Source organism: Protopterus annectens, chromosome 4.part0 (assembly GCF_019279795.1).
Source record: "Protopterus annectens isolate FY-2018-M chromosome 4.part0, PAN1.0, whole genome shotgun sequence".
NCBI classification, from domain to species: Eukaryota; Metazoa; Chordata; order Ceratodontiformes; family Protopteridae; genus Protopterus; species Protopterus annectens.
The window spans coordinates 1,093,149,961-1,093,177,649 of NC_056733.1; the positions used below are offsets into that span (position 1 = coordinate 1,093,149,961).

Sequence of the window (27,689 nt, forward strand, 5' to 3'; positions counted from 1 at the left end):
GTACCTCTGGCAAGATTTCACATGAGGCTACTTCAGTGGCTTTTAGCTGCACAATGGTCCATCCTAACACATCTGATGACCTACCCTATCCTCATAACAAGTTGCTGCAAGAAGGATCTATCCTGGTGGATGCAGTCAGAGGAAATTCTTCTGGGCCATCCCTTTATCCCTTCTCAGCCCAAGGCCATACTTACCATGGATGCCTCTCAGATTGAGTGGGGGAGCATTATCTGGAAAGGACCGTCAAAGGCACTTGGTCTCTGCTTGAGGCCAATTTGCACATCCATGTTCTGAAATTGAGGGCAGTGCTCTTAGTGTTACAAACCTTTCAATCTGCTCTCCCTATGAGAACAGTTGCTATCCAGTCAGACAACATATCAGTAGTTTGGTACATCAACAAACAGCGTGGAACCAGATCTTACCCCCTATGCCAAGAAACACTCAGAATATGGCAATGGGCGATATTTTCCAACCGCTTTCTAGTTGCAACACATTTCCCGGGGAGCTCCAATGTGATAGCAGACAAATCGAGCAGATGCATTCTCCTTCTTCACAAGTAATCCCAAGGTGGCAATAGAAAATTTTCATTGATGGGGCCAGCCTTGCTGCAGTCTCTTTGCTTTCCCAATGAACAACAAATGCAATAGCTACTTTTACCTGATCCCCCCTCAGGGGGGAGTCCCTGAGAGATGATCTTCATGATTGCCCCTCAGGTCTCCTCTATGCATTTTCCCCCTTTCCCCTCACTCCCCTGTTCTTGAAGAAAGCCCAAAGGTTGAGAAGCAAAGTAATCCTCATTGCACCCTTTTGGCCCCAAGTCTGGTTTTCATCCCTTTAACCTTACCTGATTCACCGCTCATGGATTCTGAACCCAGTTCCAAATCTGCTGTCTCACCCGCAGGGACTGATGCACCCCAACCTTTGCAGCCTCAAGCTGACAGCTTGGTTCCTCCATTTCCATTAGTTGCCAGGCAGAGTAATATAGTTTCCTCAGTACAAAAAATTCTTCTGGCTTCTCATAAACCATCCACCAGGAAATTTTATCATATCTAATGGAAGAGATTTTCAATTTGGATGAGTACACATAATCTAGACCCTTTCTTGGCACCTGCTAAGAAAGTTTTGGAATTTTTGGCTTTCCCTTTTGATCAGGGAGCTTGTGCTTCCACCATCAAACTTCAATTATTGCCATTTCTAATTTCCACAATGGTTACAATGATCATTCTTTAATCTCCCATTGCTTATGCAAAGTTTTTCTTAAAGGTGTCTTGCATATAACGCCCCCATTCAAGAACCCTATAGCTTCATGGGATCTAACCTTGGTTTTGCAATCTTTGGTACTCCTGCCCCTTTGAACCAGCAAATTTCTGTCATGGAAAACTCTTTTTTTTTAGTAGTTATTACTTCTGTCAGGAGAGTTTCTGAGATTCAAGCATTATGTAGGGTTTCATTGAGAACCAACTCTTTCTTTCCTCCTAAGGTGGTCTCAGAATCTAATATTAATCAAGCTATTGATTTACCCATTTTCTTCCCCAGTTTCTCCAATAAAGGTGAATATCGTTTGCATTTACTGGAAGTTCACAGACAATTATGTTTCTGCCTTGGCAGGAGCAAAGCGTCTAGGAAATTGGATTAGTTATTTGTTTCATTTTCAGGTCTAATTCTGGGAAGACCTATCTTTAATGTTACCCTGTCAAGATGGCTAAGAGATTGTGTTACATTAATTTACAATCATAACCATAAGTTACCTGTGCCTGCAAAAGTGCATTCCACCAGATCAATAGCCACGTCAGCTATTTTTCAGTCTAGGGTGTCCATGGATGAAATATGTGCAGCTGCAACATGGCCTACTCCACATACCTTTATCACTCATTAAAAATTGGATATGGTCTCCAGGGGAAGAGCATCCTATGGTTCTCACGAATATCCTTCCATAAGGCCACCCATGACCTAAAGTAGCTGGGGACACTGTCGCATTCATCAAGAATGAATGAGGATTGACAACATCAGATAAAGAAGTTATGTTCCTAACATAATGTTCCATCTGTGTTGTCAATCTTCATTCATTCTTAACATCCTATCCTCCTTCCCCCTCCTACAAATTTCCTGGAGGATTGGACACTTGTTCTGGGAACCTATAGCTTTTACCTTAGACATTGCTTCTACCTCTATATAATTGTTCTTCTGCCTTGAAAAAAATAAACTAGTAACCAGAAGCCACAACCAGGATTCTTCTATAAAATAAAATATATTATTTATTTATGACCAATCCAATTAAGCTCTTTCATCCTTAACACAAACAGGACTTCATCAGAATCAAACCATATAATCAAAATGGCCTTTTTATACAAAACCAGTTAATTAACCACTTATCCAATTAATCTCAAACAATGGGAAAAAGTCATTACACAGTGTATAATAAAATTCAAACAAAGCCTGTCTCACACAAAATCTTCTTCTTCTTCCAGCTTTTCCAGGTTAGGGGTCACCACAGCAGATCACCTGTCCGCTCATGATTGGCAGTGGAATTTTAAGGTGTCAAGTTGCCAGCCTGGTGCCCAACCTTCCACAGAAGGCACACACATGCATGCACTCATGCCTAGGGCCAATTTAGAGTGTTCAATCCACCTACAACATGTCATTGGGATGTGGGAGAAAACCAAAGCACCCAGAGGAAACCCATGCAACCACAGGGAGGACATGCAGACTCCACACAGAAGGCACCCCAGCCAAGGATCGCACCGGAGAACTTCTTGCTGTGAGGTGGCAATGCTAACCGCTGCACCACCGCAGCCACCCCCTGTCTCACAGAAAATACAAGCCATAAAACTTTTACAACTTTCAACCCATTAAAAGTTATTCTCCCTCATAATTCAAACAGATTGAATAGAAGTATATTCATTTACACCTGGGTAAGAGGTTGCTTGTAATTGTAACTGCCATTTTAATTCTTTTCTAGCAACACTTTGGCATTCCCATGCCTTGGATTATAGCTGACTGTATCAATAATACCAAAAGAAAACTTAGTGAGGAACAAACTATTGAATGTTTATACAATGCATTATTTTCTTTTTTGTTCTTAATATCATAAAGATATTCATAAATCCGTATACATAAAGTTCTTTCTGTTTTACCTACGTAAAAACTTAAACATCCTTCACATAAAGCAATGTATACAACCCATTTTGTTAGGCAATTACCTTTTACAAAAACACCTTTGATCTTAGGGTATTGTTTTAAACAACTTCCTCCTTTTCACATATATAAGGGCATTGATTACACATTCCACATTTAGTAGTATGAACTGTTCTCCTACCCCATTTTTTCTTGTTATAATTACCTTTATCAAAAAAGTCTTTACATTTTTTCCAGTCGTGTATGTAAACAAAGGTTCTTTTCCAACTATCCCAAGAATGTCGGAGTTGGTTTTGAAAATGCTCCAGTTATTCCTAAAAATATCTTTAACTATTGATGCTTGTCTGAAATATTTTAACACAATGGCATTCACAAAGTTTTATTCTTCTGGGGTTTCTCCTTGTGCATTTTTGTTAATCCCCTGTTGTAGCCCTACCTCCAGCAGGGGTAAATATTTCTTTCCCCATTCACCCTGAACATATTCACTAATACTTTTAACAAAGGGAAGGGGGTAATTTCTATCTAAAAACATTTTAGTAATTGCATCACATTCTGTTTCCAAGTCAGCCCTGTGTGATGTCATTCTAGCAATTCTAACATATTGTCCTTTGACAAGGCTGTTTTTCTGACTAAGTCGATGAAAACCATTAAAATCCAGACAAGAATTGATGAATGTTACCTTCCTATAAACTCTTAATTTAAAGCCACAAGAAGTATGTTCAGTGAATGTCTCTAAGAAATTAATACCCTCCCTATGAAACTTACAAGTAAACTCCAAAAATTCAGAGGAATTATTCAAAAATTTAACAAACCAGTGAATGTTATTTTCAGAAACTTTCCATAGAATGAATATATAATCTAAAAAGCAAACACAGTGAGCTGTATGCTGAAAGAATGTAGCATTGAATACAAAATGGTTTTCCCAAGCCAAAATGACTATGTTTGCTTAAACAGATGCACAAGAGACTATCATGACCACTCCCTTATTCTGTTTAAAGAACCCCCCCCCCTCAAAAATATAAAATTACTGTCCAAAACTACAACCATAATTTCCTCTATAAGCCTAATATCTTTCCCAAAAAGAGGGGCATATCTGGTCAAACTATCAAAAAATAAGTCTAACCCCTTGTCCCAGGGAATAGATATAAAAAGATCTTTAATATTAATAGTGAGGAAAATCAGGTCTTTGGACCAAATGTCCTTTTTCAGTCTCCCTAAAAAGTCCTATAAATTTATAAGGAGAGGGGACGTCTATAAATGGGTTTAAGCTACCTATCTATACATACTGACCAAGGGTAGGTTTTAGAAGCAGTGGCCGCCACAATAGGTCTAAAGGGGGGTTCTTTGACATTCTTATGAATTTTAGGTATGCCAAAGAAAGTAAATCCTGGGGTTATTGACTTCCAAAGCTGAATGTGTTTCCCCAGATATTCTCTGTTCAACCAGGTACTCCTGTAGAAGAGAATCAATTCTCTGATAGGCAATATGAATCTTATTGTGTGAAACTGGGGAGTAGATATGTAAATCACACAGCAATTTAAACATAACATTAGAATAATCCAAAGTATTAAACAAAACCATCCCTCCCCCTTTATCCAGCTTCATAATTCGAATCGTATTATCTTGCTTTAACTGGTTTAATGAAGTCCATTCTTTCCTAGACAAATTATAGAAATGAGTTTTCTCCCTCCTACTACTAAGGGAATACATTTCTTCACTCATTGCTTTCTCAAATATCCGTAAAGTTGGAATCAGTACAGGATTAAATTAACTTTTTTTCTTAAAATTATTGGTCTCTTTTTGTGCACTTTTTTGTTTTATTATCTTTGAACCAAATAGATAAGTTATTTTTGAGGAAAAGTAATTTAAGTTCAGTAAGAGTATCCACAACATCAGATTTTGTGGAGGGTACAAATTTCACATCCATCTGAAATAAAGAAAAATGTTTTTTTTTTTTTTTTTTAATACAATGTTCTGTAAAATTATAAATGTGAAAACCCTGAAAAACAAAATCTATCCTATCCAAAGTCACTATATCAGAATCTGTTTGCCTTGTTTCTATCTGATAGGGTGGTAGAAGGATTCACTTTATAATCTTGAAATACTGAAATATCGAATTTCAGTATTTCGAGACTATAAAGTTGAACTTCTGAAATAGCGAAACCCCATAACCGCGAATCCGGAAATGTCAAATTTGCAGTTTTGGTGGTGCGCTACATGATGTGGGATGTACTGTGTGCCTGATTTATATTTGGTATGTGGATATGGTTGGAGATTAAGGTAAGTGAATATTTTTTATGGGTTTTGGGTAGGGATTTGAGTGTATGTGAGTGTGTTCAGAAGTTTTAGGTGTGGTTTAGGGTAGACATGTAAGAGTATGAGTGTGTAAGTGTTGAAAGTGGTGGTGTTTGTACATTTGTGATGTGTGTGTGCGAGGGAACTGTAGAGTGTGTAGTGGTGAGTTTACTGTCTCTTTCTGTTTGGTGTGACCTTGGAGTTAGTATATATAAGTAGCGGGGGTGTGGGTGGTGCAGCCCCCACCATGGAGGGTGCAGGGGGTCTTGCCACCCTGCTTATAAGTAGGGTAGGTTTATTTATTTGTATTGTGTTTGTGTGTGTTTTGTTTGTTGTAATGTGGGGAGACCGGTGTATGTGTTGTGTGGTGTATGGTGTGTTTATGTTTGCTGTTTTGTATTTTGCGGGTTTCAGTGTTTTGTTTTTTCGGCTTTATAGTCTCTAGATACTGAAATTCGATATTTTGGTATTTTGAGATTATAAAGTGAATCCTGGTAGACATATGTCTTCCTTCCTTCTTGTGAATAATTCTGGTGATATCCTTTCTTTTTCCAGTGATTCTTCCCAGTTGAAAAACTCTTGAGTGTCCTTTTCCTTCCTATCTGGACCTTTATCTGGTCTGGCCCTTCTTTATAATTCCCCTTAACTTTTTGCCCAAAGTTTTTACTATTTATTTCTTTTTTAATAAAATAAGTTTCATGTCTAGCATGCTGTCCTAAATCCCACTCCAACTTCCTTTGTTTCTGTTTAAAACCATTATTGCATTTCTTTTCCACAATAAAAATAGATTTATTATAATACCTTTCACACTGTTCAAATATCAAATCATTCCTAATTTTCAAATTCAAAGTCTCTACTTCTTGTAAAAAGTGATTAATACTTTTTACATCATATTTTATAATCATGTGCATTAACTCAAAACCATGTCTGTCAAACATTTGAACAAATTCCTTGAACATTTTATCACCATACCAAAGGGAAATTTAAAAACTCTTGGTCCCTGTGGGACAGTGTTCAATTCAATACATTTCCTAAAATATTCATTGTCCATTTTGTAGTCTTGATTTTCAAATGCTTTTTTTCTAAAGTATTAATCAAGTCTTTCCATGTACAGTTACAGTTAAAATTTGCTTCAACTTACTCGAGTTGTTCAAAGTTAAAATCTTTCCTAATTCCTCAAACTGGAAGGAATTTGTTTTATTTTTCACACTGTTTTTGTTCAAGAAACCATAAACTGCTGCATATGTTTTCTTAGGCACATTAACATTTCTATATTGAAATGAGGTATCTGAAGTGGAAACAAGCACAGGGAAGTCATTATCTGGCTCCAGAAGGGTTTCATTCACATTCTGTTTTGATGTTTCAAACCCACAACCTCCCATTTTGGTGTTACATGTACCATCAGAGACTCCTACAAAGTGGGTGGGACTTCCTTTCTCCCTTATATTGCTTCCAGTGAGATGTCCTCCATTTGGAGCTAATGCTGTACTATTTCTTGTTCCTTCACCACTTCTGGATGTCAAAGACATGGATGGCAAAATCCCTTGTCCTCCATTTGGAGCTGACTCAAGATCTTTTGCACCACTTCCGGCCATCAAAGTATTACTTCTGCTCTTCATAGGGAAAATGTGTTTAAAGTCTTTGCCTGTACTAGTAATTGGGCTGTTGTTACTCTGAGGTAATAGCTCAATAAGCCTTGTAAGTTTACCCTTCATAATCGCCACTTCAGACCTTAACATATTAAATTCTTCCCTTTGCACAGGCCTTACTATTTGGCTACAAACTCAATCTTAGGTAATGGAGACAGGGGTGTTGTGGGTAGAGTCTTAACTTGAGAGTTCTTTGACTGGCACAAGCTATATAATGGTCAAGCCAGTTCCGAGGATTAGAACCAAGTCCCATTCATCAAGAATGAATAAAGATTGACAACACAGATGGAACGTTATGGTAAGAACATAATCTTTTTTCCTTTGCTTCTTCAACTGTTTTTTAGCACCAGATGAAGTGAACAATGTACCAAAGAGATCACAAAGACTGGAAAATCTACAAATTGCAAGCCAGGAAAGTCATAGTATGTTGAAGATGGGAAGGAAGTTGTCAGCAAGGCGAGGCAGAGGGAAAGGATGCAACCAATGTCAATGACATTAAAAATATGCAGTTTACAATCTAAAACCAACTGTGAATGGGCACTCAGGAAGGACTCCACAAGGAAGATAAAATTAGTTTATTGATCCAATATGCACAAAGTCAGATAAGTCCACAGACCAAATTACATAAATGCCCACAAGTCACTGCATTTTTGTCCTTAAAAAAGATTTCATCAGATGTATCCCAACATCTCAGAACCCCATGTATTTATATAACCACCAATTATAACATCGGACTAATGATTCAATTAAAATTACTGACTTTGTGCGTATTAGATAATAAACTAATTTTATCTTCCTCACTGAGTGCTGGTAGTCCTTCCTGAATGTCCGCTCACACTTGGTTTTGTTCCTTTTTGGGCACTTTTTCTTGTGGATTTTTGTGGTTCAGTTTACACTCTAAGTACTGTTTTATTATTACATGAACATGTAACTTTGCTTTCAAAAGATTTGGCATTTATACCAGCAAAAAGAGCAAATTTAAGACATTGTTAGAGTTACCAATTTTTGCAAGGATACAGTTTTTATTTAATCATTGTAATACTAATGAATGTTCAGAAGCATATTTTTCAAAAATCTAATTTGTATGATCCTGTTCTTTTGTTCATGTATGTGATGAAGATCTCAGGAAAATATTAAGCAATAAAAAACACTGCACAAGTTTTTCAGCATGTCAAATGGAGACAGTGTAGCTTTACAAGATCTAATAACGAACAGGTTTATTAGGATCATGAAAGTGGACAAAGGCAGAGGTATAGTAGTAATGAACACACAGGATTGTATACAAAGTATCAAAAAACTCTTAAATAACATTACATCTTATGAAACAGTTTGATGCAAGTTTATAATAGGTACAAATACAATGACAAGAGTTAGTGGAACAGGTATACATCCCTTTTAAAGTGTATGAATTTATGTCAGTCAACCAAAGTTGGTGCAGATATTTTAAGTCCCCATAATCCATAAAACATAATTAATCTGACCTTTTGACAAATAGTAGCTGAGAAAAATGTCAAAATGTAATTTATTTCTATCTTTCCTGACAGTATTTTAAATCCTATAGTCCAAGAAATTAATTATATTAATGATTCCTTGAATTTTCTGGAAACCTTGGTTCAATATAAAGCCCTTGAGACAGAAACTAACATGGTGGTGTTAGATGTTGAATCCCTCTATAATTCTATACCACAGAACTTGGGATTGAATTACATTATAGACTTTCTTAGTGAAAACACATATTTTAGTAACAAGATCAACACCATTTGCATGTTATTAGATCTAATACTTAAAAATAATTATTTTGTCTTTAATACCAACACATATCATCAAATTAAAGGAGTGGTGATAGGGGAGACTGTAGCACCGACTTTTGGGATTATGGTTATAGCTGATTGGGAGGCTAAGTTTTTTTGTATGCTCTCTAACTTTAGTCAAGTTTATAAGAGATTTATTGGTGATTTGTTTTTTATTTGGTAGGAAAGCACTAATGAGTTGGATATTTTATGCATGACTTAAATGTCCGCACACAGTTTTTAAAATGTAATGTTAGTGACATGGGTTTGACAGTTAAGTATCTTGAAATTAATTTAGTGTTAGATCTAGAGAACAAAATGCCTCATAGTCACATTTATCACAGACCTACCTTTTTTGACAGCTATTTACACTTTAATATCAAGCAAGTTCCATTATGAAAAGCAATGTGTTCTAAGGACAGCTAGTAAGAGCTTCTAGGCTAATCGTGTCAGACATTGATTTTCATATAGAAGTTGATCTCATTAAAGAATTATTTTTTGGATTGAGGATATCACAACAGTTTTATTTTGCATTCTAGAAGTAGTTATATGTAATTTATCCTCCTATATTAAAGTGTGGGTTAGAGAATAAAGACTGTGTGAATATAAATATATATGCTACAGTTTTTTAAAATACCTTTTAGTGTAGACTGCTTTGCTATTAAACAAGTTAATACTATCAATTAGGATGTTATTTTGATTAATCATGATATGGTAACAGTTTTAGGTAATGGTGCTTGTTTTATTTTTAATAGACAAGCCAATCTGGAAAGTCTGTTGGAGTCTGTGGAAAAGCAGCAAAAGGGTATGAATTATAACAGATTAGGTATTTATCCTTGTAACAACTGTAAATGGTGTAACTATATAAATGTAGGTTCTACAGTTTTTGATGCATTTAAATTTTAATATGTATGCAAAAAAAGTTACTTTACTAGTTACATCAAAATGGTAGTCTATATTGCGTAATGTTCTAGAAAAGCATAGTATGGAATGTCAAACAAAAAACAAACAGTCCCAAAGTAAACTTCAACAAATCAAAAACTGGAATAGCAATACACGGGAACCAAAATCTTTTGCACTTTCATTCTTCTTTAATAATACAAACAGAACTTCATCAGAAAACTTATGATGAAGTTCTGTTTGTATTATTTAAAAAGAACAAAAGTGTTCATAGTATGGAATGTGTCAATTTTAAGAAGTTTGTGTTCAGCATTTTAGATATTTCAGCAAGTTTAAGAGTTTAGGATTTAAACAACATTTTAGAGGTCAAGGAACTGTACTGATAGTTGTTTTTAAAGTCATATGCAGAGTAAGGCATCAATAATAATGTCCACATTTAATGTTATTTGAAATCAGTTTGATTTGTGCAGCTCAGATTTGTAATATGTTTCTGATCTGTATATTGTAATCATGTGATTTTTAAGTAGTTTAAAACCAATGGGTAAGTGATTGTTTGTTGTTCTGAAGAAGTTCTTCATTGTTAGGAATGAAAACACTTAACATTAAAATTTTGCATTTTTCAGTGTTTTGTGTTTGCATAATGTTTACCTTAGTGATAGCTCTTTATAGATTGCAAAGCATTCACACATTTCCTGAATTTATTATGATACAGAATCTTCATTTTTCCACTTGTTTGGAATCTTGTCCACAAGGGTCTCACCTTCTCCCTCTTTTGGGTTGTCAGATCTTCTTTTAAATAATTCCTACTTAAATCCTGTATTAAGGGTGATTTTTCTAGGTTGTCTTTTAGATTCTTTCCTACAGAAGAAAGTGAATTGGTAGCAAAATTTTTTCCTAAGTTTTTCCATTTAGTTTCACACTTTAGCCAGAGAATACCTCAAGGTTCTAAGGTTCATGGCATCCATAATTCTCAAGATTCCTCTCATCATGTTATACATGAAAATAATTTTATGGTTCTTGTAAACCAGAGAGAACCCAACATTTTACTCCAGCTTTTACTGTTATTAGTCACATCAGCCTTTGCTTGCAGTGCTGTTTCTTTGGGATCAAAGATGCAAGCCTGTAGAACTTTACTGACAGGCAAATGCATGTTTAGACAAAGGTTATATTAGCTGTGATCCATGCTATAGAATCTTTACATCATCTTTGATTTCTGCACCTGAGCAGGTAATGATATCTACCTCCACAGTTATGTGCTTCATTATTTTCTATAAGGCAGAAGGCACCCCCTCTGTGCAGGCTGGCTATGGTGGGAGGTCATGCTAAGCATTTTTTCACCTTCCAAGTTTCCTGCATTCCATCAGAGCAAAAATTCAGTGGCAGATTAGCTGAGCAGGCCCTGGACAGACCATTGCCAATAAAATTTAAAGAGGGCTTCTCTAGGGAGCTGATCCATTTGTGGGGAACATCTCATATAGAGAAGAACATGGATCGCAGACTGCATGACATATCAAGGCAAGCCACTATGTGTAAAAATTGGCTCTAGGTGATTGGTCATGTTGACTAATGTCATCAAAAATGGACATGGGTATTTGCCAACTGGCTGAGGACCCAGCCTACTGTAACCTGTATCAGGGACGCATGCTAATGGTGAGAGGGGTCTGTCTGCCATTGTTGGCCAGTATGCCCCTGCCATAAAGCCCAGCATCCCTGGGTTAATAAGCTACTGGCTGGCCAGTGTCCAATTGGTCAGCTTGGATTACCTGGGATAGCTTTTTTGAGTGAAAGCTGGATGTAAACCAATAGACCTGCAAAACATGAACTTAGAATTGCTACACCAATCTAGGTTAACTGACTGGACACCGCTTGGAAGTGGATGACATGATAGTAAAGAGGATGCTGTAAATCCTTTATATCCAGGAGACAAGATGAAAGGGTAGTGCAGAAAAGCCACTTGGCATGGGATCCAGAGTCTACTACTCAGGAAGAGGACATACTAGAAATGGTGTGGGAATTGTGGTGAGGGACAGACTTCAGAAGATAGTGAGGGTTGTCATCAGATTTAGTGATAGACTCATAGTAGTCAGACTCCAATGTAAGGATATAGCAGAATTCATAATCTCTGCCTATGTCCAATGGCAGGATTGTGATAATTAGGAAAATAGTCCATTCATACAGCAGTTACAGGGCCTAATAGACAAAGCAAGACAACATGAATTGGTGTTGATAATGGGGGACCTGAATGCATGCATCAGGGCAGCCAGAAAAGGATATGAGGGCTGCTTGGTTCACATGGGTGGGACAACAGGAATAAAAGTGGAAAGGCCATTCTAGACTTCTGTCTGTCAAATGGCTTGACAGTGGCCCAATGCATGATTCAACGAGAGAGAAAGAGAGAGAGAGAGACTCAGAAGATCACATACAAGAATGGCCAATATGCAACTCGGGTAGACCTCCTCCTAGTAAAGAAAAGGCAATGGGGTAGAATCAGCAGTTGCAAAGTCATCCCCAGTGAAACAGTCTTCCCACAGCATTAACCACTGGTTGCCACAGTCATTTGCAAGCAGGGAGCAGGAAAGGCTCGAAGGTCAACAGAATAGGGTCCATGTTCAGCTACCAAAAACTACAAAACATGAATGGCGAGCTATTGAACGTAAAGCAGCAAAATTTAAAATTATTGACCAATGACAACTTTGAAAATAAATGAATCGAATGGCCATAGTTGGCCAACAACCAGTAAGTACACGATGCATAAGTTAAGTGAAGGGTAACCTTCTACATTTGCCCTATTCCCCAGTGTAGTGTTCATAGGTGTGTACTAGGCTACTGGCCCTGGAGCCTTTACAAGCCTAGCCCATAGAAGTGCCCTGGCATCATGCCACCCAACGTTCGTTCTCAGTGCCTCTATCAAGTAGAGCCACTGGAGTGATCCCCGGGGTGAACTCAGGGTTGGTGTGTGTATGTATGTATATATATATATATATATATATATATATATATATATATATATATATATATATATATATAGTGAACTCAGGGTTGGTATGTATATAGTTGAGGGGGTGTGGGGGTGCAGCCCCCCACCTTGCTTGGCTGTGTTTACGATGTTGGCTACGTATGGCCATTCAGTGTACCTTTTTGCTGTTGTCTTTGTTCAATAATTTTCCATTTCACTGTTTTATATTTGATATTTTGCTGTTTGAATTTTGTAGTTTTCTGTAGCCGAACACAGACCCAAAAAAAGCTAGTTTGAAAAAGTATAAGCTTACTGCAGAGACGGCGCAAGAGTTCAAGAAAGCATTCAGGGCTGTAACACCTCAGGCCAAAGAGAAAACAGGTAGAGTTAAAGAAAAATGGCAAGACATCAAAACAGTGGAGGAACGGCTGGGTCATCCAGTGCCTTGAGCCATTCCCTGATCTGGTGCTCCTTAACATTACTGTTGAGGAGCCAAAGAAAAGGTCTCTGATCTGACGACCGGCTGGTACACCTTAAATACGGGATAAAACCAACCAAAATGACAGAACCAAGACTTAGTTTGTATAAATGAAGCCATTAATAAGAATACAAACTCAGCAACACAGATGTAACAAAAAGCTGTTTATTAAAATAAAGCTTTCAGCTAAAAGTGTTGATAAGTCCCTTGGGTACCCTCTATCTAAAAAAACTCTTGCTGTGAGGCAACAGTGTTAACTGCTGCACCGCTATGCCATATTACATGCATTACAGACAAGCTAATAAAGTCTGGTTGATAGCCTCTTAAAAGCAGGCCTTTTCAATCATCAAATTATAAACCACTTTATTAGACTGACCTGGTGAAACCCATGTGAAAATGTTTTATTAAATATAACTCTGTAGTGATAGCTCATGGTGTATTGTTATGTTTTGCTTGTTAAAAATAAAAACAATTTAACTAAGAATGAAGTTCCACAGGCTGGTGAGCTGTTGAACCCTCATAGGTCTTTCAGGAATATTCAAATAAAGGATTAACATCTAACCTTTGGAGCTGGCTCCTTGGTTTTCCATTCCTAGATTTTCTTCCAGTCAGCTCCCCTGGACCCTTACACCATTATCTGTAACTACCTTTAAATAAACAACCTGTTGAATGTAATGTATTAGAACAAGAACACTCGTTCCTCTACCTAATTAAGGCAGTCTATAGTTATGTCAAGAATCTAAATGGCGGGGGCGTGGCTAGGATGCTGAACTGATAGCTGCACTTCATTTCAGCTCTCTTACCTCAATACAATTCCTGACAGGAATTTTACAAAATAATATTTAATTTGAAGAAATTTTTATTACTAACTTATTTCTAATAACTCTGAGCATCTATAAGAAAAATTTTATTGTCAGAACTTGAATAATTCCTGTCAAATTAATTACTGGAAAATCAGCACCAATATCAGCTTTACAGCATGAGTCATCTAAGGAATACAGCACAAGACTCTTCTCTCAAAAAGACCTGCAGTCTCTCATTACAAATATACAGGAACTTACAATAAAAATCGACAAGATGGACAATAAAATAGATACTTTTAAAGAAAAGTGCTCACAACAACTGGAACAGCTTCAAGAAATGTTTACACAGCAGAAAGGACAGATATCACTTATTGAACAGTCATTAAGTGACATTGACACTAGAGTCCAAATAGAAGAACAACAAACTGAATTCTTACTTCAACAGAATACATATTTACTAGAAAAGCTTGATGATATGGAAAACCGAACAAGAAGAAATAATATTAGAATATATGGTCTACCAGAAAAATCTGAAGGGGACAATATGATAAACTTTCTTACCACCTGGATACCAGATGTAACAAAAATACCTGAAGCTCTTTCATATGGTATAGAACGGGCGCATAGATCACTAGCAGCTTCTGGAAATGCTTCTTCTCCGGGTAAGAACAAGCCGAGATCTATAATTGTGAGACTTTTCTACACAAGATAAAGATCTTATATTAAGAAATGCTTGGGCAAATTCTCCCATCAAATACAATGATTCATTAATAAGATTTGACAATGATTATTCTACAAAGGTGGTTTCAAAAAGAAAAGAATTTCTACCAATAAAAAACCTTGAAGAAAAAGCAACTGAAAGTCCATCTTTTATTTCCAGCAAGACTGAAAGTTTTTCTACCAAATGGAATAAAAATCTTTGAAACAGTAGATTCAGCAATAAAATACCTTACCAACAACAACATCCTAACACATGAAGAATCTATGGACTGGACAATAAGTACACAAGAGAAATGCTGAAGTAAATAATTGGAAAACTGTTGAGCAAAAGAAAAAAAAACTAAAGGACAAATAATCTTACATATGTTATATTCTGTAAAAATCTAAATAATAATACTAACAACAAAAGAAAAGTTCGTACTGTCTTCAAGTTACACCAAAACAGGTACTGTTTTCAATTATATTTTAAATGTCAAAATTAGCATACATGTAAATACATTTATCTCAAATCACATCAATATACTAAGCATAATTTAAACATTACTCTATTTTTCATTATTATCCATCTATTATTTTCATATTCTTAATCAGAGTAATCAATGCATAATAATGTTCCCAAATAGTTTATTTATTTATTTATTTATTTATTTATTTTCTCTCTTTGTGTTTTGTTGTTTTTATTTTTCTCTTCTTTTTATAAAATCTTCATTAACTTATAATACTTTAATCAGTATATGGTTATATTGCTTAATAGGTATAGTAATGGCTGCTATATAACTTATTATTAGTTACATCCCTGATAGTATTACTTTTATAAGTTAAAAGTGTCCCTGTTTGGATAAACGCTAATGCTGGGCAGAAATGTGTTGCTTTTGAAATGAAGTATTTCAGTTAGGATGTATCATAAGACTACTTTAAATAATCTTAAAAGATGTTCTGCCTTTGACCCATATGCACATACTGATATAGTCCAGTGAAAAATATGTTTTAAGTGATATTTTGAGGCTATAAGTCATGTGTGTTGTGGCTCAGACATCCGAGTTGAAAGATGCTTGTGACTAGCTTAAATATCCTGTTGTCTTTTCTTTTGTAGAGAAATAAGGCATAGCATGTTTAAAATGCAAAGTTTGACAGTTGTGAACACTACTCCGTAAACTAGAGTGCTCGCGTGCCACTACATGAGTTTGTCACCAAATAAGAGGAGGGAAAAGAAAAAAGAAAAAACACATACCTTTTCCCGCTTGGTTCTCGAGACAATTTAACAGCCACAAACATCACTAGAAACTTGAGTTACTTATTGCTTGTCACATTTACTTGTGTACGCCTTCCACTGACTCTTTCTAATTGACGTCTAGTCAGAAAATAAGCTAGGTTCACATTTAAAGATACAGAAACCTAAATTCCTTCTAAGGAAACATAAATAATATAAAAGGTTCATATAAATATACACAGATATTTATTTTTGAAGCACTTTCAGTTTATGGCTACTGATGTCTTCTAGCACCTTGATAGATAAGGACATATATCTGCTTGTCTTTCTATCAGTTTAGATTTCCAGACATTTTAGCTATCCCTTACTATGTTTTATACAGCAGAGTTTAAAAAGCAGAAATTAATCATCAGCAAATAAAATCACTGCTGTTTTACAAATTCTCTAAAGAAACTAGTAAATGTCAAGCAACTGACAGGTTTGTTTTGGGGAGGTTGCCATTTCCCACGCTGGTGCTCCTGCAGAATACTACTGATGTCCTGCTGCCAAGGTATGCCCTCGGGTGGGCAGGTGGGATGCAACAAGAAGGTTGGATGTGCATTTGGCAAATCAAACATTTAGATGGCATTATGGTATACTAGATGGAGAAAGTGGAAGCAATGATTGTATAGGCAACTATAATGAGTAACATAACAACAGTGGATTTGACCCGGTGTGTCAATTATACAATGTTTATATCCCATGTGGCTTTGGGCTTTGTCGAAGCATCTGTGTTCTACACACACATATTGTGTTGGATCTGATTTGAGTGGAAGGGGGAGAGGCTTAGCCCACACCCTAATTTGTTACTGGGTTGCCATGCATTATGGGCATGCATTGTGGCAGGTACTCAATGGGCTATCCATCCTTAGATGGCTCATGCTGTCCCGTTTGCTCATCTGAATGGTGACTGCGGCTGTGCTCTTCTTGTTATGTTGCCTGGCTGTGGCTTCACCCTTCTTATAATATTGTCTGGCTTTTTACATTATCAAGAATGACACAATACTAGTGTATGCGGGTATATCATGTTACTGTTAGTGTGGACAAGGATGCTTGACAATGCAACTATGATTCTTGGACCTTTCTGCAGACGGGTGTGTTGTCTGGCAGTTGAGAGCCTGGTTGTTCCTGATCAGCGGACCTGTATTTTTGTGTTTCAATGTGACTGCATGAAAGGATGCCAGTATTGGTCTGCAAGTTTGGTGGGCAGTAGATTCGTTGGGGATTGATTTGATGAGACACTTGTATTATGGCTGGGGCACTTGACATTTGATAAATGTATCCTCTCAATGATGCGTTCTGTCTGGTCATTGGCTGTAAAACAGCTTTTCTGAGAAATATTGTTGTGGTGCCAGTTAATGATTTGGATTAAATGTTTCTATATACAGTCGTGAAGCAATTGCCAGGATAAAATGGTACTCTTGCAGTGCATGGATCATCGTGGCTGTCCTCCGATGTTGGAGGAAAAACAAGCTTCTTGGACACCTTTTTGACGTGGTAAAGGTGTTACCCTATGGTTTGAATACGTTTTGTCTCTTTGCTGCAAAATGGGTTGGGAATTTTGGCCTGTAATATTTTCGTACATGGTGGTTTGAATCTTGGCAGCTTCCATTGTTTTGATGTGTTCTCCAGTATACTTTTGTTCAGTCATAGGATTGAATTACTGGTGTTGAGTAGGTCAGGATTGTATCTCCAGCACTTGTTATCAGCAGATAGACTCACTGGTTGGGTGTCAGTCTAAGCTGTGGGAGTTGATGTGTGATATACATAGATGTTTCCTTTGAGGGTGTGGTCAAGTCGCTGCAGTTTTACCTCTGTACTGTGTCAGTTTTCATTGTGCAGGGTCCCTCTGAGGGTTGATGGAAGTGTTGGCAACAAGACACTCAATCAGGTAACAACATTATGAGTGGTCTCTTGGATAAGGGAGCTGTCTAAATTGTGATCTTGTTGTCTCCAGCCATGGGAATTGTCATTGAAAAGCTGAAAAATGCAATCAGAGGAACATATTTAATGTCTACTAAAGAAATATTAATATACTTATACATTGTATCGCATTTCAGTTTATGTTAAACATGAAATATGATGTGGTTTCAGAACTATTCATGTTTTATTCCAATATGACTTTGCAAATATTAATTTAAACACTGGTTTCGGACTTGAGTAGTCTAAAACAATTGCACAACAATGGTACTGTATTATACAGTAATGTCAGTAAATAGTTTTCAACAGATGTATGAAATATACAGTTATAGATTTTAACATGATGTTTATTAATACCCTAAATTATTTTGAAATGATACTACCTTAATCTAAATATTTGTACCTTTTTGAAACCTGCTTAGAAGTAAGTATTATTGAATTACAATAAGATGAGTAAAGAATATATGTATATATTTTAGCTGATTAGATTATCTTAATATATTATTCAATTATCTTTATTTAAAACTAAGAGGATAAGAGAAACTGATCCAAATATTATTTGTGAGGGTAGAAAGTTTGTTTGGTTAGAGTCACTAACCAAACGAAGAGGTATATTACCTCATAGCAATAGGGAATGGTTTTTAAGGTTAAGAATTACAAGTTTGGAAGTTCTTTGTTTTTTTTTTATTCTATCACTTTGGTGTCACTCAGAAACATGCAAAAATCATACAAGAAAAACTTTTTGAATTCTGTATCCAAGATGGAACTAAGAATAAACAATATTTACATAAACTTACACATAAAATAAACTCAAAACTAGGAAATGAAATGTTTATCCATAAATGTTAATGGTCTAAATAATAGTAATAAAAGGAGAAGCCTATTCAAGTACATAAACTTACATAAACCACAAATAGTCTTTTTACAAGAGACACACTTATTAGATAGAGATATAAACAACTTAAATATTAATAATTACACAGTACTAATAAACTCTCAATACAAAACAAAAAAAGAGGAGTAGCTATACTACTTAGCAACTCAACTATAACACCTAAAATAATTACTACTCATCAAGATACATCAGGTATGTTTTGTCTAGTTTCAATAGAGTTAAATAAGAGAATCTATACGTTAGTAAATCTATATTGGATCCCAGGACTAGGATTAAAAACAGTTAAACAGCATTTTGAAGAGATAATTCATTTAACTAAGGGTAGCCTGATATTGGCAGGAGACTTTAACTGTATAATGAATGAAAGGATACAGATTCTAAATCCAAAAGAAGAAAACAACCCATCTCTAAAGCACTATCAAAATTTATAGATACATTGTATTTAAAAGATATAAATGAATTTGCAGAACCAGACTCACTAATCTTCACATTTTATTCTCATAGATATAAAACTAACTCTAGAATTGATAGAATATATGTTGCCAATGACCTAATAACAAAAATTGACAAAGTCAAAATCATAAATTGTCCTTTATCTGATCATAATGCCATAGTCTTTGAGATAGAGCTTACACCATTTTATTCAAATCCCATTACTAGGATACCTTCCTATATCACAAAATTGAGAGATTTCAAAGAATTTTATGAAGAAACAATCAAAAACTTTCTAGAAATAAATTACACAGAAGATATTTCAGAAATATATGTCTGGGATTCATTAAAAGCAGTTACATATGGGAAGATATTATCCTGGTACATAAATAAAAGGAAGTTATGGAATAAAGATATGCTAGACTTACAAAACAAAGCAGATAAATTGAAACTGGAAATACAAAAGGGTAATGCTACTCAAGTTCAAGAACTTACACAAATCAATAAGAAGTATACAGAATTGCTACACCATAAGATTATGATTAACTTAGAAAAGATAAAAATAAACTCATACTCTACTAATTCAGCACACCTGAGATACTTAACTAATAGAACAAAAAATAATTAAATCTAAGCAAATAAAAGAAATATTTATTCCCAATACTAACAAAAGAGTTACGGAACTAAATGATATTTTAGAAGCATTCAGACTCAATTTAACATTGATAATTCCATAAATACTCAAGATACACCTACTAAGGATATAAAAAATACTTAGAAAACAATATTCATATTAAATTAACACAAGAACAAATAGACATTATAAACAAACCAATCAATATGACAGAATTAAAATCACAAATTAAAAGCTCAAGACAAATAAAGCACCTGGCCCAGACAATATGCTACCAGAAATGTATAAATTAATACCCAATCAAGCCATATCTTTATTATTAAAAGTATATGATATAGCCAATAAAGATTTGAATATACCACCCTCTTGGAAATATTCATTGATATCCCCAATTATCAAACCAGATAAAGATGAGAAACAGTGTTCCTCATATAGGCCAATATCATTACTCAATATAGACTACAAGATGTTTATGGCTATATACGCAGATAGGATCAAACACTTTCTTCCTTTCTTAATTCACAAAGATCAAACAGGTTTTATTAAAGGAAGAAATACTTCAGATAATATTAAAAGAATACTAACATTAATAGATTATAGCAAACATAAAGTCCTAAATTTAAATGTAATCTCATTAGATATTAATAAAGCTTTTGATTCGGTTAATTGGAACTTTCTTTCACTAGTTTTAAAAGAATATAACTTTCCTTCTAATTTTAATAATCTTATCCAAATACTATATGAAAAATCTACTGCATATGTTAAACTGGGATCATATAGATCAGGCCCTATAACAATAAAAAAGGGAACTAAACAAGGTTGCCCTTTATCACCATTGTTATTTGCATTACTCATAGAACCCATAGAACCCTTTGCAAATCAAATCAGATCAAACAATAACATAAAGGGCATTTGTATTAATAAAATGTTAAACCTTAAAATCCAACTCTTTGCTGATGACATACTATTAACTCTCTCAGATGCAAATGAGTCTTTGAATGCTCTATTTAACTCCATGAATAAATTTCAAAATATTTCAGGCTTAAAATTTAATGAAAACAAAACTAAAATTATGCCCTGTAATTGTAAAAAAAATAATATAAACAAAAGATTTTCCAAATATATAGTAACAGAAAGTAAATTATTATATCTGGGAATAAATCTACTCAATGAATTAACAGATTCTCTAATATTTAACTATAATAAAATACTAGACAAAATAGAACAAACAATTGGTTACTGGAATAAATATATCTTTTCAACAGCAGACAGATTATATCTTATTAAAATAATCATATTTCCCAAAATATTATACTTAATACAAAATTTGTCATTGCCACCTCCCAAATATATTATTCAAAGATACAATAAACTAATTTTAAAATTTCTGTGGTTTCCAAATAAACCCCGTATAGCCTTAAATAAACATTTGCCAGATTGGGAAGATGGTGGAATTAATTTATATATTACCTCATCTGTTATTAAAAACATAACACTATGGTTAAATAATTCATACACACCTATATGGAAACAAGCCCATGAGCAGATTTACATAGAAATCAATTATAATCACATACAAGACAACTTAACAGTAATACCATCACCCCTTATATGGATGTTAAAAGATTATTTTTTAGGGAAAAGGAATAATATTAATAAATTGCCATCAAACTATGTAAGTTCTACACTTTCAGTGTTCAGAACATATATAAACAAAATACCAAATATTAATTCTTGGATTTTTCTTATTTTCCCTATAGCTTTTACACCAAATATTCTAGATACATTCCAAATATCTAAAATAAATATACTTAAAGAAGAAACATTACTCTTTTGGCATCAACTTATAGAGAAAGCGAAAATTCTAACAAAGGAACAGATAATTTATAATTATAATATAAATAAAGACAATTGGCTGTTTTTACAAAATCTAAGGCATTTTCTTATAAATAAAATAGAACAAATGCAACCTTCACTTAGACACGAAGCTCCAAAACTCATTGAATACCTTATTCTTATCACAAAACAGCCTTATCAGGGTACAGGTTATTTGTCTAATATCTATAAAATTGTTAAAAACAAAAACTATCATGAAAAATCATACTGGGATTATTATACTTTAATAAACAACCATCCTCCAGTTGAAGAAGAAAAAAGTAATATTCTAAAATCTTCCAAATTTTCTACATTATCAAAATACTGGCAATTATTCACTTGGAGATATCTACACAGAAGTTTCTATACACCACATAGGTTAGCCAAAATGTATTCTATTGAAGATCAATGTTGGAGATGCCATATCAAGATAAAAGCAGATTGGCAGGATGTTTTTATGAATGTATATGCCTCAATATGTACTGGAAATCCATTAACTATTTTTTCAGACTGTTTATAATGATCATTTTCAATTAACAAAGTCTTTAATTTTATTCAACTCTCCTATTCCAAACTGTGTACCAAAAAGACACTAAAATCCTATGGTCACTATTGGCAATTTCACGTAAAATCATAACTATACACTGGAAAAATGAGGCTTCGCCTACGTTCAAGGAATTTGAGACTTTAACAACAACAGTTGCTCACATGGAAATATTAACAGTGAAGAACAGAACTAAAAGATCTACTTCTTACTATTACTCTTGGATGAAAGTACTGGAAATACTTGAAAATATCGAAGAAGATGTATCATCTTATGTTTCTAACTCTATATAATATAGAATTTCAATGTTATTTGCATAGACACCAATGTAAATAGTTATATAATGGTTTGAAGTTAGTAATGTTTTAGAATTGTAAATATGTTATTTATCTTTATTTCATGTAATGTTTAAGACATCTTATTTGAAATAATAAAAAAAATATTTAGTGGAAGAATCTAAATGGCAATGCTCAGATCTGCTCTGAGCTACAACAGAATAGGTTCATAGGTTGGTACTAGGCTGTCAGCCCTAGGGCCTATACAAGCCTAGCCATAACAATTCCCCTGGCTATTTCTTCCCACACTGTTTACTTCCCTGGACCCCTGTCTCGCAGGGTGACTGACGTGATCCCTGGGGTGAATTTCCTTTCTCCCATCCAGTTGTCAAGGTTCCTTTTGAAAAGGGCCAAAGAGGCACTCAGCTTGACATGTATGGGCAATCTATTCCAGAGTCTGGGGAGTCTCTGGGTCAGGAACCTATCCCTCCAGCATGTTTTGTTTATTGTGATGACAAGGTTTAGATCCCTGGAGCGTGTGGCTCTGAGGGATTGGGATTTCTTTAAGTGTAGCATGTCCAACAGCTCTGGGTTTGACATGGCTTTGTATGTTAAGCAGAGATCGCCTCCGAGTAGACGATATGCGACAGAGTACAGCTGGAGTTTTTTAAGGCGGTCAGCGTAGAGCATCTGCTTTAGACCTGTGATTCTTTTAGTGAGGTATTTCTGCGGCCTTTCCAGTTGTTGCAGATGTCTTGAGAGGCACATACCAAACGGGGCGTTGTATTCTATAATGGGTCTAATGAGGGATGAGTACAGTGGGACAGTGACTCCTTTTTTCTGGATGAAAAGCCCTTAGTGATGAGGTGTGCCACAGAAAAATTTCCTGACTGTTCTGGCGATGTGGTTATCAAAGGTGAGACCACTGTCCACCTGTGTCCCTAAGTCTCTTATCACACTTTCGGTGTTTAGTGTACTGCCACCTATATGGTAATTCACGGGTACATGTTTTTTCCCAAAGGGGATAACTGTACATTTCTTGACATTGAGCTTGAGCCCATGGCTTTGGCACCAACCATCTCTTTCTGTAAGGCCCTTTTGTAGAGTATCCACATTATTTGGGGATTCGATAATGGCTTCCAGTTTGCAGTCATCTGCAAACTTTGTTAGCTATAGTCCCTTAGTGTTGGCCTGTACTTCAGAGAAGTAGATGCCAAACAAGAGCGGTCCCAGGACTGAACCCTGAGGTACTCCACTAGGCACTTGTCTGGAGCTGGATTTGGAGTCAGCTACTTTTACAGTGTGGATTCTATCAGTAAGCTAGTTAGCAACCCATTGGGTGACGCAGGGATTAATGCCCAGCTTAGTAAGTTTATCTATGATTCCAGAGTGGGGGATGGTGTCAAAGGCCTTGGCAAGGTCTAGATAGGCTGTGTGGACCACCTTACCCTTGTCCATGGCTCTGGAGACTGATTCGAAGAAGTCAGTCAGGTTCAGGAGACAAGATCGGACCTTCAGAACCCAAACTGGGTGGGGTCCAGTGTTTGAAGGTTGCCAATGTCTTTGTAAGTTCCATGATAATATGCTCCATGGCCTTGCAGATAAGGCTCATCAGACTGATGGGACGGTAGTTTCTGGGATCCAAGGTGGATCCTCCCTTGTGGAGTGGGATAACTGTAGCTCTGTGCCACTCAGTGGGCAAGAAACCTGAGGTGAGGCTATGATTAAGTATGACACTTAGGTGAGGTGCCAGTTCATATTGTAGTTCATGTACTACACAGCCCAGGATGTCATCTGGTCCCATGGATGCTGTATTCTTAGCTTTGAAGAGTGCATTTTTTACCTGTGTGGCTGTTATTACCGGAATTTGGCAATCTTCCAGTATTGAGATGGGCCATTTAGGGGGTGAGAGGGGGATTAAGCTGGTACTGAATCGATCTGCCAGGATATTGGCAATATCCTTGGGATCAGTATATTTAATGCCATTCTGTTTTAGCTCAAAGCAGATCTGAGCATTGCCATTTAGATTCTTGACATAGTTATAGAATGCCTTGTGGTTGTCTTTGGAATCTTTGGCAATTTTATTTTCATAACTAGCTTTGGAGGATTTTATGAGGGATCTCAGTTTATTACCGAGGCTGGTTAGGGAGTTTTTTGCATCCTGTTATTTTCCTCTTTTCTGCGACAGTTTCTTCCTTTTGTTGTAAAGTTTGTTTATGGCAGGGGACCACCAGATTGGCTTCCTTTTTTTGGATGAGAGCATCTTGGTTCTATTTGGGAAGGCAAGATTCATGCATGAGTGGATGTGCTCGTACAGTGCCTTAGTGTAGGATTCAGCAGTTGAACGTTCCATTCCCATCTGCATGGGTGTCATGAAGTTTGTCACTTCTGACTTGAGTAGCATGAAGTTGGCTTTGGAGAAGGTTTTTTATGGAGGTTTCCTTACTGGGGGGTGGAATGTGGATACTAAGGGTGATTAGCTTATGGTCAGACCTGACTAACGAGGGGGTGACCATAGGTGTGGAACATCGATTTCCCATGTTGGTAATGACCAGGTCTAGGGTATTGGAGCCCCTGGTGGGACTATGGATTAGTTGATCCAGGGCGTTGGAATTTATGAATTCCAAGAACCGTTGGGCAAAGGTGTTGGTACATGAGTGGTTTTCCCAGTTAATGGCAGGGTAGTTAAAATCACCCAGTATTAGGGTGTTTGGTTCTATCTTAATATTTTCCAGTATGTTTAGAAAGGTGTAGTGAGAATCTTGGGGTATGGTGGGGGATCTGCAGCAAGCTACAATTTAGATTGCAGTCCTACCTAGTGTTAGTTGCACCTGGAGAATTTCAGATGCATTGTGTTGGGCAACTAGCCTGGTGGTGAGAATATCCTTGGTGAATATGGACACTCCTCCACCTTTAGTGTTTCTGCCCTGGTTTGATGGCTGAAAAGTGTGGTAAGAGTTGTAGCCTGGTATTGCAGGGGTGCTCTCTGGAGCCTTCAACCAGGTCTCAGTTACAGCACAGATATCGATGTTCTCCATTTTTCGGAGTGCCTCGAGAGAGTGTATTTTGAGGTTTAGACTTCTAGCATTGAGTAGCATTACCTTCAGATTTTGCATACTTGTACCAGTTATGGTGGTGGTTTTGTCCTTTGAACTTTGCCTAAAAAAGGCACTATAGGGGTGGCAAGAGCCTTAGCCAGTAACCTGAATCCCAGGGGTGACAGGTGCAGACCATCTCTGGCAAAGCATCTTGGTCTGTCGATCATGTCGTCCCAGGCAGACAGATACTGGATCCCCTTTGAATGACACCAGAAGCTTAGCCAGTTGTTGAAGTCGATCATTTTGTCCTTATATTGTGGTATCATTCTGGGTGAATGGCATTAAATATACTGATCCCAAGGATATTGCCAATATCCTGGCAGATCGATTTAGTGCCAACTTCACCCCCCTCTCACCCTCTAAAGGGCCCATCTCAATACCAAAAGATTGCCAAATTCCAATAATCCCGGCCACACAGGTAGAAACCGCACTCTCCAAAGCTAAGAATACAACATCCATGGGACCAGATGACATCCCGGGCTGTGTACTACATGAACTACAAAATGAACTGGCACCTCACCTAAGTGTCATGTTTAAGCATAGCCTCACCTCAGGCTTCGTACCCACTGAGTGGCGCATAGCTACAGTTATCCCACTCCACAAGTGGGGATCCACCTTGGATCCTGGGAACTATCGTCCCATCAGTCTGAAGAGCCTGATCTGCAAGGGCATGGAACACATTATCATGGAACTTATAAACAAAGACATTGGCAACCTTCAAACACTGGACCCCACCCAGTTTGGGTTTGTGAAGGGCCAATCTTGTCTCTTGAACCTGATTGACTTCTTCGGAATCAGTCTCCAGAGCTGTGGACGAGGGTAAGGCAGTCCACACAGCCTATCTGGATCTCGCCAAGGCCTTCGTCACCATCCCCCACTCTGGAATCATAGATAAACTTACTAAGCTGGGCATAAATCCCTACATCACTCAATGAGTTGCCAATTGGCTTACTGACAGAACCCAGACTGTAAAAGTAGCCGACTCCTACCGATACCGATAACCACATAGCCACAACAGTCAGGAAATCCTTCTGTGTGGCACACCTCATCACTAAGGGCTTTTCATCCAGAAAAAAGGAGGTAATGGTCCCACTGTACTCATCCCTCAATAGACCCATTATTGAGTACAACGCCCCATTTGGTATATACCTCACAAGACATCTGCAACAGCTGGAAAGGCTGCAGAAATACCTCACTAAACGAATCACAGGCCTAATGTAGATTTCCTATGCTGACCATCTAAAAAAGCTCCAGCTATACTCTGGGGCTTCTCGTCTACTCAGAGACGATCTCTGCTTAACATGCAAGGCCATGTCAAACTCTGAGCTGTTGAACATGCTCCATTTAAAGAAATCCCAATCCGTCAGAGCCACATGCTCCAGGGATCTAAACCTTGTCATCACAATGAGCAAAACATGCTGGAGGGATAGGTTTCTGACCCAGTGACTCCCCATACTCTGGAATAGCCTGCCCATACATGTCAAGCAGAGCGCCTCCTTGGCCCTCTTCAGAAGAAACCTTGACAATTGGATGGGAGATAGGAAATTTACCCCAGGGATAACGTCAGTCGCCCTGGTAGACAGGGGTCCAGGGAAGTAAATATTGTGGGAAGAAATATCCGGGGAGTTGTTTGGCTAGGCTTGTATAGGCCCTAGGGTCGATAGTCTAGTACCAGCCTATGAATCTATGAATAAACTACTTTGAAGCTTCAACAAGGCATCTTTATTCCTGTCACAGGGAGGGTATCAGAGAGAGAGAGAGAGAGTCAGATCTGCTTGCTAAACTGATTTTATCTGGACTAAAACTTTAATCTCTGTTTGTTGCTAGACCTGTTACCCTCTGGATCACAGGTAGGATACCAGGCCTCACTTGAGCCTTCCGGATTACCTTTGTTTTCTGCTTTTTTGAAAAAAAGGGATAGATTGTAGACAGGTGTACTCTAACCATATCAAGGGGCCTAGTCAGCTATAAATTCACACAGACTGTAGACAGGAGACTCCCTAGCTGATTTGAAATCAGCCAGCATTGGTGTGTGATCTAT

General features: G+C 36.7%; 1 protein-coding gene across 3 annotated transcripts in view; it reads left to right on the forward strand.

Annotated features, from left to right (window-relative positions):
• LOC122799771 (protocadherin alpha-C2-like) overlaps positions 1-27,689 on the forward strand; it is a 192,895-nt gene that overhangs the window by 76,694 nt on the left and 88,512 nt on the right. The window contains exon 2 of one of the 3 annotated variants that reach the window (XR_006364503.1): positions 9,625-9,685. The exons of the other annotated variants lie outside the window; for them this stretch is intronic. The gene's annotated coding sequence lies outside the window, so the exon portion shown is untranslated. Of the gene's footprint in view, positions 1-9,624; positions 9,686-27,689 lie in introns of those variants that run through there. 3 annotated transcript variants of the gene reach the window in all.